At 44.0% G+C, this 16,825-nt stretch overlaps 1 long non-coding RNA gene across 2 annotated transcripts in view; it reads right to left on the bottom strand.

The window, feature by feature from the left end:
* The window catches only part of LOC106147237, a 73,352-nt gene that overhangs the window by 1,664 nt on the left and 54,863 nt on the right, over window positions 1-16,825 (bottom strand). Inside the window, exon 2 of one of the 2 annotated variants that reach the window (XR_001232015.1) lies at window positions 361-430. The exons of the other annotated variant lie outside the window; for it this stretch is intronic. This is a non-coding gene — a long non-coding RNA (uncharacterized LOC106147237). The remainder of the gene's footprint in view (window positions 1-360; window positions 431-16,825) is intronic. 2 annotated transcript variants of the gene reach the window in all.

Below are 16,825 nucleotides of genomic sequence, written 5' to 3'. Positions count from 1 at the left end.
AGAACCTTTTCCAAAATACTGTGCCCTACAAAATCTAAAGCAGTAAACCCTGGAATAAATAAACGGAAAGAAACTTCCCCAACTGACTCCATTGTGCACCCCCAGCTAAAACCCCTGCACAAAATGAATGTCTGAACACCGTCCCTTTAATCCACCAGGATTCTGTGATTACACAGGAAATCTCTTGGCCAGGGTCCTGTAACAAAGCAAAAGCTACAGCCTTGGCAATGGAAATGATGCTTACATCCCAGCTTTCTGGGTTCTAAATATAAAATCTGTTTCAGAAGCATTCACGTTATTTTACTGCTCCCTTCTACAAGTATATTCCAAAGATTAACTGCTCCTGGTTAATACTCTCACCCACGATTCCCCGGGGCTGCGTCCTTCCCGGGCTTGGATCGTGCCCTCTGGTTCTTGTATTTGATAAAAGCTGAAAGAGACCGGGAACATCTTTCATTTCTATTCCCATCAGAAATGTGCGTAGCTCAACAGGGTCACCTCTGAGGCTTGGCGTTTGCAAGGAATACAGAAATGGTTTCTATAGTCTGGTTCACAAAGAAAATGCCTTCCCTGGGCCACATACCCGCTTCTGCGCCTGCCTCCTCTGCCGCGTCTGGTTCTGAATGTAATATGCAGAACTCCCCTTTCCGGCCTCCTTCTTTCCTCTAGATATTAGTGTTAATACTGGCGTAGACAGAGATTAGGAAGAAGAAAATAATAATTGCTATAAGGCCACTGTGTGAAATTCTTTTTCTTAACAAATGTGTTTTTGCCTGAGTCGTCGCCCTGTGTCTTTGAGTGGAATTGTGTCAGTTCCACTGCTCAGGCCCCTAACCAGATAGTAGGCTTAGCTCCTCTCTTTTCTCTACTGCCTCCAACCCACCAGCTCGGCCTCTGAATACTCCCTGAATCCATCCTCCGCTTTGTGTTTCAATTCCTGCCGCCTTAGTCCACGCTGCGGTCCTCTCTTCCCTAGGAGACCCCGTTGGCCTCCTTGGTAAAGTCTGAAGGAAAAAGCAACAGACCCAGAAAACAAAATGATCCAGACCGGCTTGAGGAATCAGGCCAAAATTCGCAAGATTAAATGAATATAAATAAATGTAAGCCTCTGCACTTACTTTCCAAAATGCCATGGCACAGGTTACAAGATGTGTGAAGGACTTAGGTGATTTATTTGACTGCAAGCTCAATTAAGGATACAAGATGATGTAGTCAACTAAAAATAAAGGTTTTTGCTACTTTGGCTGAATAAAACTGCAGCATCCAGGACAAGGGGCATAATAGTCCTTTGTCTTGGTCGTACACAGTATTTCATTCTGGACACCAGATATAAATGTGATGTATAATTCAAAACTGATTGAGGACTCTGAGAGGAGCTAAAGTGGGTCATATGAGCACCAGCTGAAAGAACTGGGATGCTTGTCAAGAGGAAGGAAGATTGAGGGTCTAGATAATAGAGTGACCCTGGTAATACTTGAAGACCTTGCTCCTGCAAGGAAGAGTATCCAAAGATGTAGCTCCAAGGGTCATAAGCAAACTGCAAATCCTTTGTTGCTCAGCTGAAATGCTCCTCTTCAGAGAAGCCTGCCTGGTTGCCCTGTGTACACAGCCCCAATCACTTTCCACAGTATTCTCTGTTTCACTCTCTTCTTTGCACTTCTGCAAAGTGATCATGTTTTTGGATAAGCTTATCTGTCTGCCCAACTAAAATATACAAGTTATAAGAGCAGGGATCTTGTCCATCTCAGTCACCAGAATGCGCTGGTAACCCAGAAAAGTTTTGGTTATGTAGTAGGAGTTCTATAAATATTTGCTGATTATGTTAGTTTATTCAGCCAATTTTCCATTACTATAGTGAGATATTCAACTTATAATACTAAAGGTTTATTCCTTATAGTTTTGGAGAATGTGTCATCAACTGGTCTGCTGCTTTGGGCCTGTGGCAAGGCAGAACATCATGGTAAGGAGTGCATGGTGAAATGAACTCTCACTTTATGGCCAGGAAGCAAAGAGAAATAGGAAGGGATGATATGGTCATTACCACCAAGAGCACCACCCTGGAAACCACGCCTTTAATGTACGGGGCCTCCGGTACACATTTAAGATGGGGGCGGGGTCTAGATGAACAGATGAATAAATGAGTGCCTTCTTCCCCACAACAGCTTCAGGCATTAGAGAATCTTGCAGAACCACTCCTAAGGAGATTCTGTAAAGAATTTTGGAATTCCTGTTGGAAAAGGAAGGCATAGTTGACTTCATTGAGTTCTGCCTACTTGAATTTTTTTTTCCATTCAGCACTTTTCATTCCATGACCCAATCTACGGATCCATGACTGTAGATTCCTAGGATGTTCTCTGGTCACTGTTACCCTTGGACCAGAATTTTGTTTGGAACTGTCCCCAGAGCAAGCTCCCAGCCTGGCTTGTGATTCCTTTGGGGCTTCCTGACATCACACAGTGCTGACTTTTGGCCTTCTCCATTCTATAGGTGGTTTTTGGAGACTCAGGCTCCCAAGAAAACCAAAAAGAAAGTACTAGAAGGTGTAAGCAGCTCCCCAGTCAGATACATTTCTTCCTGTAAGGTGAACTAAGTCTTGGAGGTGGGCTTTGTCTCAAGTCTTAGGAGGCCTATTTTAAATGTACAATCATTTAATAAAATAATGATTGGTCTTTACATGGAGACATGAAACCTGCTGATAATTTAATTATTAAATTAAAAAGAAGATGACAAAACAATATACTAACTACAAATCCCATATTTGTTTTAAAATAAAATAAATATAAAGGCCTGGTAGGAAATATATCAAAATGTTAACTATGTTATCACTGGGCAGAGTGTTTTTCTTTTCTTTTCTACATTTTTAAAGATATCTTAATATTTTTGAAACTAATCTGTAATTTTCATAATTTGAGAAACAGTGGTTTGGGATCAATAGCTAGGTTGTTTCATAAAGAAGGATGTTTGGTTTTAGGCTTGAGACAGATCCAAAGTTTGTGGAGCAGTGTGCTTTCTCTCTTAGGCTTCAAAATCCTGTGGGGAGGGGCTGGGGATTTAGCTCAGCGGCACAGCACCTGCCTGGCAAGCACAAGGTTGTGAGTTCGATTCCCGGTATGGGGAAAAAAAACAACAACAAAAAAAATCCTGTGGGGAGGGAAAGTCCACTTCATAGAGAAGGAAGTGAGACTCAGGGGTGGTCTGCAACCCACCAGAGTCACACTGTTTGATAGCAATGAGGAGCTCTGAATCTAGCTCTGCCTAATCTTGCCCTGCTTCTTCTGCAGTTTTAATACCCTTTCTCGCCCTCATTCTCAAGTCTGAAACTGGAGCAAGAAGAGAGCCAGTCTCCGGGCCTGGATGGGTTTAACATGCAGCAAGATTCCTCTGCCCACTCTTGAATCGTCCTTCACACTCGCATTGCTCACAAATTGGTGCCTCCCAGCACCAGCACCACAGGGAGCTTATAAGAAATGAAGACTCTCAGACACCATCCCGGTCCTATGGATCAGAATCTGCATTGTAACAAGATACCCAAGTTACTCACCTGCACAGTACAGTTTGACAGGGACTGCTTTAAAAATGCCTCCCCAGGTCTGCGCCCTCCCCAGGTTGCTGTGGAAACCACCATTCAGTGCTCTGGTGCCCAGTCTTTGCCCAGAGCAAAGTGTTCCCTCCATCAGACCCTCATGGAAGCCTTGGGGCCTAAGAGGAAAAAAGTTATCTCTAAAGACACTTTATTCATCAAAATAATCCCGATGCATGTGTTTGTGTGTGTGAGTGTGTGTGTGTATGTGTGTGTATGTGTGTGCATGTACCTCAAGGATAGTTGGACCCAGTCTTTGCCCAACAGACAGAGCAGAGATGTTGGTAAACGTTCTAGTCATTGCTTACATAGCATTTGCCAATTTCTGTGGAGTAAATACTCCCACCAGGCCAAGGCGATTGATCACAGAGGTGAGGGATGAGCAACAGCTCATGTGAGCAGGTACCATCCACTGCACCACACCGCTGAGCCAGAGCCTGATACATATGAGTCATGATTCTTTACAGGAAAGGGAGAAATCACAGGATAGCTAGCGAGGATACAGTGTTTTATTGTTGGCTTCCACAACCATTTAAATTTATCCATCTCTAATTAGCTTTGGAAAACAGAAAGTGGCTCACCAAATCTATCTCACAGCCCTGTTGAGAGTATAAAATTGTCTGTAGTGATTGCTCTTTTTGAAAAGTAAAGAGAATCTTGGGTTTGCAAGGGAGAAAGGCATTCAGGCCGAGTCTGTGCTGTGTATTTCCCCCAACTTCTACCCTTGTTTACTTTGCAACAAGGATTAGGTGTGGAGGCTGGGTCCCTGCAATTTAGGAAGACACAAAGTCCAGCAGAAAAGCCAAGAGGGGTTGGACTGATGGGAGGATAAGCAGGACAGCATGAGCGATAGAAAATTGGGAAAATGTATGGAGGAAGGAAACAAGAACTTCTTAAAGAAGTGATGTGCTGTGGTATTTGGTGAGAGTGGTGCGGACATGGCTGGAAAGAGAGAGGTCCCTTCCTGAGTGGGCTTCCAAGATACCTCTCTCAGCTGGCCCAAAATGAAATGAAGATGAGCTGCTACTCCTCCTTTTGGGTCTTAGGGTATAAGCAACTTTGTCTGTTAGTTCTTACACCACTCAGTGCTGGAAGTAACATCTTTAGAAGAACTCTGACCAGTGAATGATTGCATGAGTGGGAAGTGTAGCTCAGTGGTAGAGCACTTGCCTCACAAGTACAAGGTCCTGGGTTCGATCCCCAGTGTACACACACCACACACTCCTGTGTAAGGAGAGAAGGATGGCTAAAGGGTAGGAAGATGCAATCTCCGCCCTTGCCGGAAAGGAATGTAAGCCAGGGAGGATGAGACCGAACTGACAAACACATCTTTCAGAGGTTCCTCACCGGCCACAAGTCCTTTTACCCTTATTTTCTGCAAACCCAGCTAGAGCAGATTTGCCAGTTGTCCTTGCAGTCATTGTGGAAGTACGTCAGCAGGCAGTGGAAGCAACATCAGCAGACACTTGCAGGCTGGGCCCGCAGAAGCCTCCCTCGTGTAATTCGTTGTTATTCCCCTCCCACGGCGATCATGTGCTGTAAACAGCAGAGGGACAACATGGAAGGAATTTGCTCCCTGTATTGCTGCCTGGAAATGAGCCAATGAAACTTTAGGTACACAAGAAATAAGCTTGCATTTATTAAGGTTTTTTTTTAAAGGACTTCTTTGTCAAAGAAATTAGAACCATTAACCTGAGGAAAACCCGAGGTGGACGTGGTTATGATACCTGACTCCAAATATCTCACAGGCCACCATATGTTAAAGGTGATTTCTTGGTGGTTCTCCAAGACACAGAAGTAAGGATGGGAGTAATATATCCAAGGACACTAACAGTGCCAGATACTTCCATGGTAAGGCGAAAATCCTAAGAATCAGAGATGTCCAGAGTTCTGGCTCCTGGCCTCTCGAAACTCACTCTCCTCTTCGCCATCCAATCCTTCCAGTTTTGTGAGCTTGTTTTTATCTCTGGGCCAGTGTGAGCGCAAACCCCTCTGCCTCAAACACTCTTCCTCTTTTCAGTCCTTCAACAACTATGCCTTGCTCAGGACAAATACTGTTCAGCGTGCTTAGAATGTAACAGTGAATAAAAAAGACAAAAATCCCTGTCCTCATAGAAGTTAAATTCTAGCCAGAGATTATAAGGAGTAAATGAAATGGTGTGTTAGATAATAATGCTGGGGGGGGTGTGATATAGCAAAGAAAGGAAGGCTGGGAGTTCCAGGAAACCTGGGTCACCACAGACCAGCAGCCATTTTAAGTAGGGTGCACATGGTCATGCTGGGCCTCATTTAGAATTTGACATTTGAGCCAATATTTAAGAGAGGTAAGGAGATGAGTGAAAGACTATCTGAGGCCAGGGGTTAAAACAACTTCAGGCTGGGGGAATGGCTAGAGCAAAGGTCCTAGCGCAGAAGCATCTGTGGAAGCTTCTAAGAACAGCAAGGAGGCCAGTATGGCTGGAGAGCCGAGCAAGAGGCAGGGTAGTAACAGAGAGGATGAGAGAGGCAAGGGGCGCTAAGGAGGCCTCAGGTTCAATGTCACCTCCTCAGGGAAGCCTTTCTGAAGCCTCTAATTAAAATCAAATTTCCCTCCCTCAGCCCCCTCATTCTCCCTAACAGCACCCTTGTCCTTCACAAGGTCCCAATTCTTTCACCCACACTTGCACTGGTTTACTATCTCCAATCCCCACTGGACACAGGTGCTGCAGGCCAGAACCCAGGCCAGCTACAGTCATCTCACCTCACCCAGCACCTAGCCCAGGGCCAGGCAAGAGCTCAATAGATAGTTGGTGCTTAATTAATATTTCTTGGCCAATGCAATGGCTCTTGCAGTAAGTCACCCCAGTGGCAGCGGCTACCCCAAGGCTGCACCACCAGGACAGAGGCTTGGGAGTCTGGGCTGGGGGTTCAGCCACCTCAGGGTGGCTAGATAAAGCCCATTCTACGTTCCTTTTACATGAAGAGATTACAGCACCCTGGCATCTCAGCAATAAAATGCTAAGTTTATTTTGTTCTGTTGGAATAGACCAAGCAGCTTCCCCTTGTCATTTTTTTCTACTGAGTTCTTTCCTCTCATTTAAAATCCACTTCCCTCAGGCTTTCCTTTGTTTCTTCCCCTCAGGGCTGTGTTTCGTTCCGTTAGCAAATTACAAATCCTATGGGTTTCCCCAGTTGCTACTGCCCCTCGGCCATCTTCAGGAACAACGCGGTAATAATGCCGTAGCTTTAATGAAACTAGGTTTCTTCAGCTCGCTTTTCTCCCCTGCTCCCTTCGCAAATCTCCTTAACGCAGCCAGTCAGCCAAAGGAGGACACAAAGTAGTGTGTAAATATAAGCCTGCTGCACAGACACGGATAAAGCATCCAAAGTTTCATTTGGGGAAATGAACAGCAAAATGGCCAAGAGAGAAACGGTAGTGTAGACTTTGGTGTCCATTCCTTAGCCAGAGGTTGATTCATAGTGGAAATTCTAAGATGCTACGTAACCTCTCTGGACCTCCATTTTCTCACCTAGAAATTGGAGGTAATAACGCTTTAGTTGGCATCATAACAAAGGTGAAGTCATGAACACAAGATGAAGGCTTCCAAAATGTTCAGAAATGTTTCTAATATGAAACATGTCCTTATAATTTAACAACACAAACTGCTCGTCATCACTTTGAAAGACCGGCAAAATCTGGCCGCTGGCTCTCCAGTCTCACCTGGAGCCACTTTCCCACGGGTTCTTTTACTGTTTCTTAAACACACAAGTTGTTTCCCTCCGCAAGACTTTTCTCGTCTGCCAGGACCTTTGCCCTCCAACACTCACCAAATGTAGATGCTTCTTCCTGCCTTAGCTCTCAGTTTAAATGTTGTCTTCTGCAATGGACAACTTCTGAATGTTTTTTCCCCCCAAAATTCATATCTTAAAACCCAAAACCCAGTGAGAGGGTATTAAGAGGTGAGGCCTTGTGCAGGACTAAGCCATGGAGGGTCCACCTTCACGATGATAAAGGAGCCTGAAGTGAACACCCTCACCTCCTTGTGCCAGGTAAGGAGAGGGCAGTCTCTCCTGAGAAGCAGAGGGAAAGCCCGTCCTGGTCAGTGAATCTGCAAGTACCGTAGCTTGGACCGTGTGTTCTCCAGAACTGTGAACAAGAATTCTGTCATTTTATAAGTTTCCTGGTCCAAGGTATTTTGTCACAGCAGACTGGATGGAGGAGGGCACCTTCTAAGAGCAGCCTCTTTTTCCTGTACATCCTGTCTGATGTAAGTGCCCCCCACCACCAATTATTCCGGCTCTCTCATTGGTGATTTATGTTCATCTCTTATCATATCTTCCCTTTCACTCCAGTCAGCTGCCCGACTGCCTGGCAGGTTAAGGACCAGGTCTCCCCCGACCCAGCACCCCCACTGTCCAGCACAGTAGAGGTGGCCCAGGACAGTGGTACAATAAGTATTTCTTAAGCACATGGACAGATTAGTTTATGAAGGCAGACAACTGAAAACAAGACAAAGACTCCTCCCAAAAGGTGAAGACTAAGGCATTCAAGGTGTATAAACTTGGGGCTGGGGATTTAGCTCAGCGGCAAAGCGCCTGCCTGGCAAGCGCAAGGTCGTGAGTTCGGTTCCCGGTACCGGAGGAAAAAAAAAAAAAAAATCTCAAAGTGTATAAACTTAATAAAATATTCTAGCACCATTCAAAACTATTACACAGGCCAGGTGTGGTGGTGCACACCTGTAATCCCACCACTTAGAAGAGGCTGAGGCAGGAGGATGGCCACAAGTGTTAGGCCAGCCTGGACTACATAGTGAGTTTAAGGCCAGCCTGAACTATACAGTGAAACATTGTCCCCAAAAAAATATTATCACAGAGAAGACTATGCAGTAGCACAGGAAGCATTTAGGATAAATTATTAGGTCAGAAAATGCTATTTACACTTGGACTACAACTATTTAAAACTACAGTGCCAGATGGCCAGAAACTAGAAGCACACAAAGAACTCTGGAAACCCTCAAGTGATTTGCTGGAGTGCTGGAACTGTGAGTGCTTTGTTTTGTTTTGTTTTGTTTTGTTTTTTCTCTCTCTTTTATTTCTGCTCCTGGTGCTGTTTGTTCAATAATTACAGATGGTGTGGTTTTCATCACTAAACTAGGCTCATTGTTGGAACACTCATAAAAGATGTCAAACTAGATTGGGGGAGAGAGGGGAGAAAGAGACTAGTAGGAGTCCCACCCCAGGTCATCCACCAGCTGGAGGCCCTCAGATGTCGTTAGCATGGCTAGGTCCACATCTAAAAGCCTCAGAACCAAAGAAGCTGATGTCGTGATCCTCTTTCCAAAACCAAAGCCTTGAGAAACTTGGAGGCCACAGGTTTAGGTCCTAGAGTCCAAACTGTGAAGATCAGGGGCTGAGGATTTAGCTCAGTGACACAGTGCCTGCCTGGCAAGTGCAACATAGTGAGTTCGATTCCAGGTACTGGAAAAAAACAAAAACAAACAGAACAAAACAAACTCTGAAGATCATGGAGTACTAATGATGAAGGACAGCTCCAGAGAGAGAAGGAAATTCTTTTCTGTGTGGCTATGGTTTATATACGTGTCCTGCAATGGTCCATGAGCTGAAGGCTTCGTTCCCAACCCACGCTGCTATTGGGAGGTAATGGAAGCTTTAAAAGGTGCCAGATGGCCAGCAACTAGAAGCGAACAAGCCCAGTGGGAGGGCGCCAGGTCATTGATGACATGGCCTTGAAGGGGATACTGAGACTCTGACACTTCCCTCTCTTTGCTTCCCAGTGGCAGTGAGGCAAGCAGGCCTCTCCTACCATGAGCTCCTACCATGATGTCCCATGCTATGTAAGCCCAAAGCAACAAGGCCAGGCAGCCATGGACTGAAACCTCCAAGACTATGAGTTCAAAATAAACCTTTCCTTTGTCAAGTTGATAATCTCAGGTATTGTGTCACAGTAATGCAAAGCTGACTAACACATTTCCCTTTTGTTCTGCTTGGGCCTCCAGTGAGCTGGATAGTGCCTGCCTGCATGGAGGGCAGCTCTCACCCACTTGGTCCACTGCTCCTGTATGCCAGTCTCCCCTGGGCACATGCATGCTGATGCCCCAAGATACTGGCTCTAATTCTTCTACTGAGCAGAAGTGTGCTTAGATATACCTCTTGAGCCTCAGTTTTCTCTTCTGTAAATTAGGGAGAATAACACTCATCTCAGGGGGTCCCAGTTAGGATTGAAGAAAATAATACCTATAAAGCTTTTTGCAACAGACTTGACATATAGTATGCATTCAGAGTTAGCTAAGAAGAGTAGTTATCATGCTGCTAAAACAAATACTTGAGAAATCCTTCTAAAATGATCATAACACTCTGAGATAAGTTGTAGCTACGCGTGACCTTGCTCCAAAAGCTTTGCCCCTAGAGCCAGAGTTGGACAGCTTCTATGATAAAGTTCAGGATAAACCTGGACCATTCCAGAAGCAATCTTGCCAATGTCTGTGCTGTTCTCTCACTGATCCCATGGAGGAGGAAAAATAAGAAAAGGGTAGAGAACTCATCAAAAGACATGAAGAGATACGTCCACGGACCAGGGGAGAGCACAAGGCAAGCCCAGCAGACATGTACAAGAAAAAGATGTCCACAAATCTCTTAGGAAGGATTGACCTTGAAGTACAGATAAGTTTGAGTGGGAGAAGAAAAGTAGGGCAGAGCCAGATGCACAGGCAAGGAAAGTGGGCAGAAGAGAGTGTGTGCCCGACAGCATAGAATATCTTCTGGCCTCTTCCATCATCCTTAGCCCTTCCTGAAATAGCTCAGCCCTTTGGCTAGGTTATTAGGGTGCCGTGCCTTGGTGCTGCTTGCAGTGTTTCCCCAGCTAGCTAATTAAATGTAGCAGATTTAATTGAATTATAGTGAAGTCCATAGCTGATGTTCCTATAGCCTGAGGGGAAAAGGTGGAGATGATGAAAATGAAGCTCTTTTCTCCAGTGCTAGCTAGAATTCTGTAGGTACTTTCAGACCTCAGCATGAAAAGCATGATAGTCAAGGTAATATCATGTAGAGATGAAAGCAATCTCCCCCACAAGAGAAGAGACGATACTCCTTTTATACGACAACAGTTCGGTAAATTTTGTTTAGCTTGCGTAGGATACAGTTAATTACAGTAATTTATCAAAATGGCACAAGGTGGTATTCACACACACAAAGAGTATTTTCCCACAGTTGAAAATTCTTAGTTTTATATAAGCTGAAGCTAGTACTAATTGAATTTTCACTTGGGTAGATAAAATCTTTAACAACTCCAGAATAACTAAATGGTCTTTGCTCAATGATGTGGATCGGGATGATTTACAACACCTATCACACAATCATGCTAATTTTGCTTTCGTATGATTAATTAAAACAATATGTTCATTCTTTCTAAAGTGGAAATAGGGCACCCAAGGAGTTGGTTTTTATTACAAATTTCCCTATCCAGTGGTAAAAGCAACTTTCACACACTGTCCTCAAGAAAGTAATAAAGACAGGAGCTCTGAGAGACAAACTTTGTCAAGTTCAACTCTGCTCTTTGGAAGATAACAGAGGTGAGTCTGAGGGACAGAAAAAGATTTTTAGGACTTCAGAGATAAAAATACTTTAGAGAAATCTTGTGTAAATCTCCCATTTCATAGATGATAAATCTGAGACTTGGGGAAGCCAACATGTTGTCCCCAACTTTTAAGACCCCATCATTGGCAAATTTTATATCATATCCAACTTTTTGACATTAATTCAATCTTATCATCTATAAATCAGTTATCCCATGTGTAAATAGGGAACAATAGCATGTTATAGTATGGATCTAAAAGGTTCCCCAAAAGTGTCATATGTTCAGAGGTGGGCCTTTAGGAAGATGATTCGATCATGGGAATGGTATATTCATTAACAGATTAAGCTACTGATGAGTTCATAGTAGGATATGCTCTTGGGAGTTGGAGCCTGGTTGAAGGACTTCACATACAGTACTTCCTCGGGTGATGACAGGTCATGTAAGGGCAGAAAGAGCATGTGCCTTGTCCAAGGTCCCCCAGCTGCTAACTGCTGGGTCAAGACTCTGGACTCCTCCATTTCACACACAAACACCAGCCCTTCCCAAGCTCTGTCCCTTAGCATGGACCAGGATATGGTAAGTATCCAGTGCGGACTGTCAAGCATATGCCAGTATATGTTACACTTCTAAACCCCTCTGAGGAGAGGCATTATGGTCAGTTCCACTCGAAAGCTAAAGGAAAGGAAGCACAGAGGTGAAGTCACCCGTGTGAACTACACAACCTGAAGAGCCAAAGGCTGGGGTTTGAAGCCAGGCAGTCTGACTCCAGAGTCCACACTCTGAAACCTCTAAACTCCACTGCCACCCCCAATACGCTGCCTGTCCTTAAACTTGTGTTAGGTCGGCGGGGTCCCTGGACTTTAATAGAGCAATGCTCTCTATGCAAGTGAAAAATAAAATCAATTAGGAGATGCCAAGGAAAGATGTCGCGAGCCTTCAAATTGATGGCACAAAGACTTCGAATGGACCTTTAAGAGTTCTTGCTTTCTCTGAGGGTCACTGCTCTGGCTTCAAGAATGCCATTAGCATAATGACAGCCCAACTCGCTGCCTCAGCCCCCATGCTGCCAGCGCCTGAGTGAGCGGCTGGCTGCCACCCACTGCCTCCCCTCTGCAGCACACCCAGCCAGGGCCGTCCACTGCAGAAGCCTGCAAGCCCTCTCGGCAAGCTACAAGCCTGTGCCTTGGGGCCAGCTCACCAGAAAGACCCGCAGGTCTAAGCTGCCTGAGACTCAAAGGGAGAAAATGCCATAAAATAAAAAATACATGGCAACATGGGATAATACAGCAGAAAAAAACACGGGAGTTCTGTCCAGCATGAAGACATTAATTCATTCATCAAACATTCTTATCACCACAAGGGCTCACCTCCACGACCTCAGGCACTTCTGAGCAAAGATTCCAGAATTACAGTGTATTTTTTAAGTTCTTTAAAAAAGAAGTTTTTAATCACAAGGATTTGTATTATACCTCCACAAAACGGAAGGGAATTTTATTCACTTCCATAAACGAAGGAACAAGTTATTTTGTCATCTTTTGAAGATAACTTTAGTTAAAGAAACAAGACCTAGAAAACACTTTCTATAAACTTTAATATTAAGGTCTGTGCTCATGTGGAGAAAGAGGCCGCCTGAGTTTTATTCTGTGCTGCCTCTCACTAAGTCTACGACCCTGGCCCAGTGTTACTGTCCTTCTCTGTAAAGTGGGGATGGTACTAACAATTGCACCAAGGTAGTGGGGTTGCTATGAGGATTAGGTGAGACTTGTGGATAAAGCTTTCATTATAGGTTGGTGGTTATTAGCATGTTAGTATTGATTTTTGCCAACCAATTTGTCGACAGCTGCTCATGGTAGTGTGTGTCTATAATCCCAGCACTCTGGGAGGGCAAAGAAGAAGGATTATAAATCTGGGCAATCTACCAATTTAATGAAACCCTACCTTAAAACCAAGAAAGGAAGGCTGGGCGTGTAGCTCAGAGTGAAGGCCCTGGGTTCAGTCCCCAGATCGGCAAAGAGACTAAAGCCAGTTGAAGCAAAAAGTAAGAAAGTGATCGATAGCTTGCACACCTGAAAGATGAACGGGTGATTCTGACTCCAGGCCCATCACGATTTAGGAACTCACAGAGCATTAGAATCTGTCACTGTGTGGCCCTGCAGATTCATCTCAGGTTTAGTCTTCGAGCTCTCCTCACTACCTCAGGCTTCCTGGAGACATTATTTCTGGGATTGATTCCTTATACCTCAAAACACAGGAAATAAAAGGAAGCTACCACCTCCAACCTTAACTCAGAGACTTCCAGAGACGTTCTGTGCTTTTCCAGTATCCAGGGGAGTAGGGACTAGTGTTGGTGACCCCACCAGGACTACATAGAATAGAGGACAAGGACTTTCTAAATGAAGTAGGGGAAGGACAAAGAAAATGATGTCTTCCTAGAACAACCAGTGCTCATTATACTTGTTATTAATATGCAAACCACTTTGTCATGACAAAGTCCCTTTAAAAAGCATAGACTATATTGATCTATAACATTCAGTATCTACCCACACATTATCCACAAACGATAGAGGTGAACCGTATTACAATAGAAGTCATATATGCTTGCAAAGAGAAATTAAATTTATATTTTCTTCTGCCTCCACAGTCCCCAGCACAGAGTAGGTACCCTGAAGAATATTTGTTAAGTCACTAATAGCTTAGGTCTAGAATTAAATTATATCACTGTGGTACTCAGGATAAATTAGATTATGCTCCAATTTTTAAAAAAGAAGTATCCTCTGTAACATAGGGGCTCCCCAGTCAATGTGCAGAAGAGAGCTCTAACAATTCCCAGCACCCACAACCTAAAGGAGAAGAGGTTTATTGTGATTCACAGTCCCTGGGCAGTTGGCTTCCAGGCAGAACTGGCATGGGGAGAGGGGCTGGGCTGGGCTGGTGAAAGTTGCTCACATTATGGTGGCCAGGAAGCAGAGAGAGCAGGGATAGAGAGCTGCCCTTCTAGTCACACCTTCAGTGACCTGCCTCTTCCCACCAGGTACACTCAACCACTGAACTCACCAGTGAGTGAATGCACCAGTAAGTGTAGCACTCCATCATCCAGCCATGACACCTTGTAGCGGCAATCATGTCTTTCAATTCAGAAGTGACCCGTGTCATTCTGCCCACAGGACACTGGCTATGCCCAGTGACTGACCCTACCTAATCATAAAGAATTCAGAAAGGCAATTTTCCATTCACCTGGGAAGAATCAGATATGTGTAAACTTTAAGTGCCCCCACTGAAATCAATTAAGATAAAACTATATCCTATACAAGTTGCAACACAATTTTTAAAATATTAAAAGGATCCAATAAAGAAAATAACCTAAAACTTATTCATAAGGCTTGGTCTTCCTACAGCTCTCTAAGTGGCATTCCCCAGATAGAATTAAAAACATTTCTGCCTAAACCCTTACTACAGGCTAGCAGAGATTAATTTCACTTGAAATTTCAAAGTTTATTTATTTTGCATGCTCCCCTATTAGACAGAAATGACCTTCATCATTCAATTGAACCTACAATCTTACTGGAGGGCAACTGACAGTTCTTTGCAAAAACAATTTTCAAAAATATGCCTATTCTTTGACCCTGTAATTCTACTTCTGTGATTTAACCTGAGGAAAAAAGCAGGGATGTGCATGCAGATTTAGCTATGAGAATGTTCCCTTCAGCCCATTTGTAACAGGAAAAAGTGAGAATTAACATAAAGGCCAGTGAGAGTTGGTTTAACAAATTAGAGTATCCTTGCTGTGGAATAATACGCAGCCATTCATAATCACATTGTGAAGGTACATTTATTACTGTGAAAAGAGGTTTGTGGTACATTAACGGGAAAAAGCATGCTATAAATGAAGCATACACCACATATGCTTGGGAAAGATTCTAGAAGGAAATATATGAAGAAATTAATAACGTTTGCTCCTGTGTGGGTGGAATTATGGGTGCTTTTATTTTCTCCTTTTTGCTAGACTGTTATTTTCTGCTATTATGAGAATTGCTGCTACAGTAAGAAAAACAAGGTAGTTTAAATTATTAATAAATAATCTCCTTGGGCCTATCACACTCCCACTGCTTGTAAAGGGGCTTTCATCTTATACACTGACTGCACGCGATTAAACTCTCCTTAGTCTTTATCGTTCAAGTCACTTCTGACGGCAATAATGGCAGGAGTGTCTGGGAGAGGCAGCGCTCCCAGTTTAGGAGCCCTTTCACGTTCCCAAGCCCCGCACACACCCACGCACGCACAACTGCCAGGAAAGCAGTTCGGGCCTTGCCGTCCTCTCTTTAAAGCTACAGCTCAAAGCCACTGAATAACTTGGCTAAAGGGGGAAACTCCGTGAGAATCCAGGATTCTTTCATCGCTCTGCCCACCCCCACGGAACCACTGTGTTCAGAGAGCTTCCCACAAAGAATTTAGTGTGGAAACTGCCCCTGGAGTGGAGGTATCCAGTTCTGCTCCCACCCTTTCTGGGCAGCTTAGCCTTCTATGCCAGTGAGCCATCATGCACTGCTGGTGGAAAACAAGAAATCAAAGGTAAGTACTGAGCACTTCTGTATGCTAGCACCGAGGGAGGATTTCAAGTTGCTAAGATCAGCCTTAGACTTAAAAAAAAAAAGAAGAAAAAGATATTTGAAAGTCCTAAGTAGTCAAGTGCTGTGATCTGAGTTATCTTTAGAAGGAAAGTTCTGCTGGAAACAAAAGTGGGTGGAAGTGAACAAGATCAGAAGAGGCAAGGAGACAGCTGGGATGGAAGGCTGTTTGTAGTCACCTATGCAGCAGAAAATAATGCTACTTAAGGGAGAAGCACTGAGTTATGTAGGACACCACCGTCTTCATCCTTCTGATAATAGTTCTATATCACTGAGAAATCCTTCAGTAAGTGATTTCATCTTTACATGAACATTTCGGAGTGCACTTACACAAAGTAAGATGGCGATAATGTCACCAGGCAAGAAAATCTTATGGGACCACTAGTATCTGTGGCCCATCATGAAACAAGGCATTGTTCTGTGGTGCATGACTGTATGGATAGCAGCTACCATTTACTCGGCACATATCATAGGCCAGATACTATGCTAGTGATTTGCACAATGACCCCCACCCACTCTTTCCACTAACCCTATGAAGTAGGCATTACTCACATGCTTGTTTCTAAGGTTAGGTTACTCTTCCTAGGCCACATGTCTACTAAGTGGCAGTGATCCAACTTAGACTCATGTTACTTCAAAGCTCAGTAGAAGGCAGTGGCTCACTGGTGGTGATAAAGATGGGAAAGATAAAGTCCAGTTACAGAGATGTGGGGTATCTTGGAACTTCCAGACGGACAGAACCAGCAGACATGGAAGAAGGTGGGGGTTGAAGGAATCCTTGGAAGCTGTCAGTGATTGGTTGAGATGAAAACAATGAGGATGAACAAGCTCACTTTGAGAATACGGAGAGCAGACTGCTTTGGGTAGAACCTCAAACTTTGATAGGGAAACAGTTTCAAAAGCACAAAAATACAATCAAGGCAGGAGGAAAATTAGTAATGAATGGAGCCAAGGAAAGAAGGCACAAAGAGTTCCAAAATGCAGAGGTAGACTCAGTAGTGTCAAATTCTACATAATCAATAATACTAAGAGGAGCTAATATTTTCA

The sequence above is a fragment of the Chinchilla lanigera genome, unplaced genomic scaffold (genome assembly GCF_000276665.1).
Source record: "Chinchilla lanigera isolate Chin_1 unplaced genomic scaffold, ChiLan1.0 scaffold00007, whole genome shotgun sequence".
Lineage (NCBI taxonomy): Eukaryota > Metazoa > Chordata > Mammalia > Rodentia > Chinchillidae > Chinchilla > Chinchilla lanigera.
Note: the sequence above shows the minus strand (reverse complement) of the source record. Positions and strands in the feature narration are given on the sequence as shown.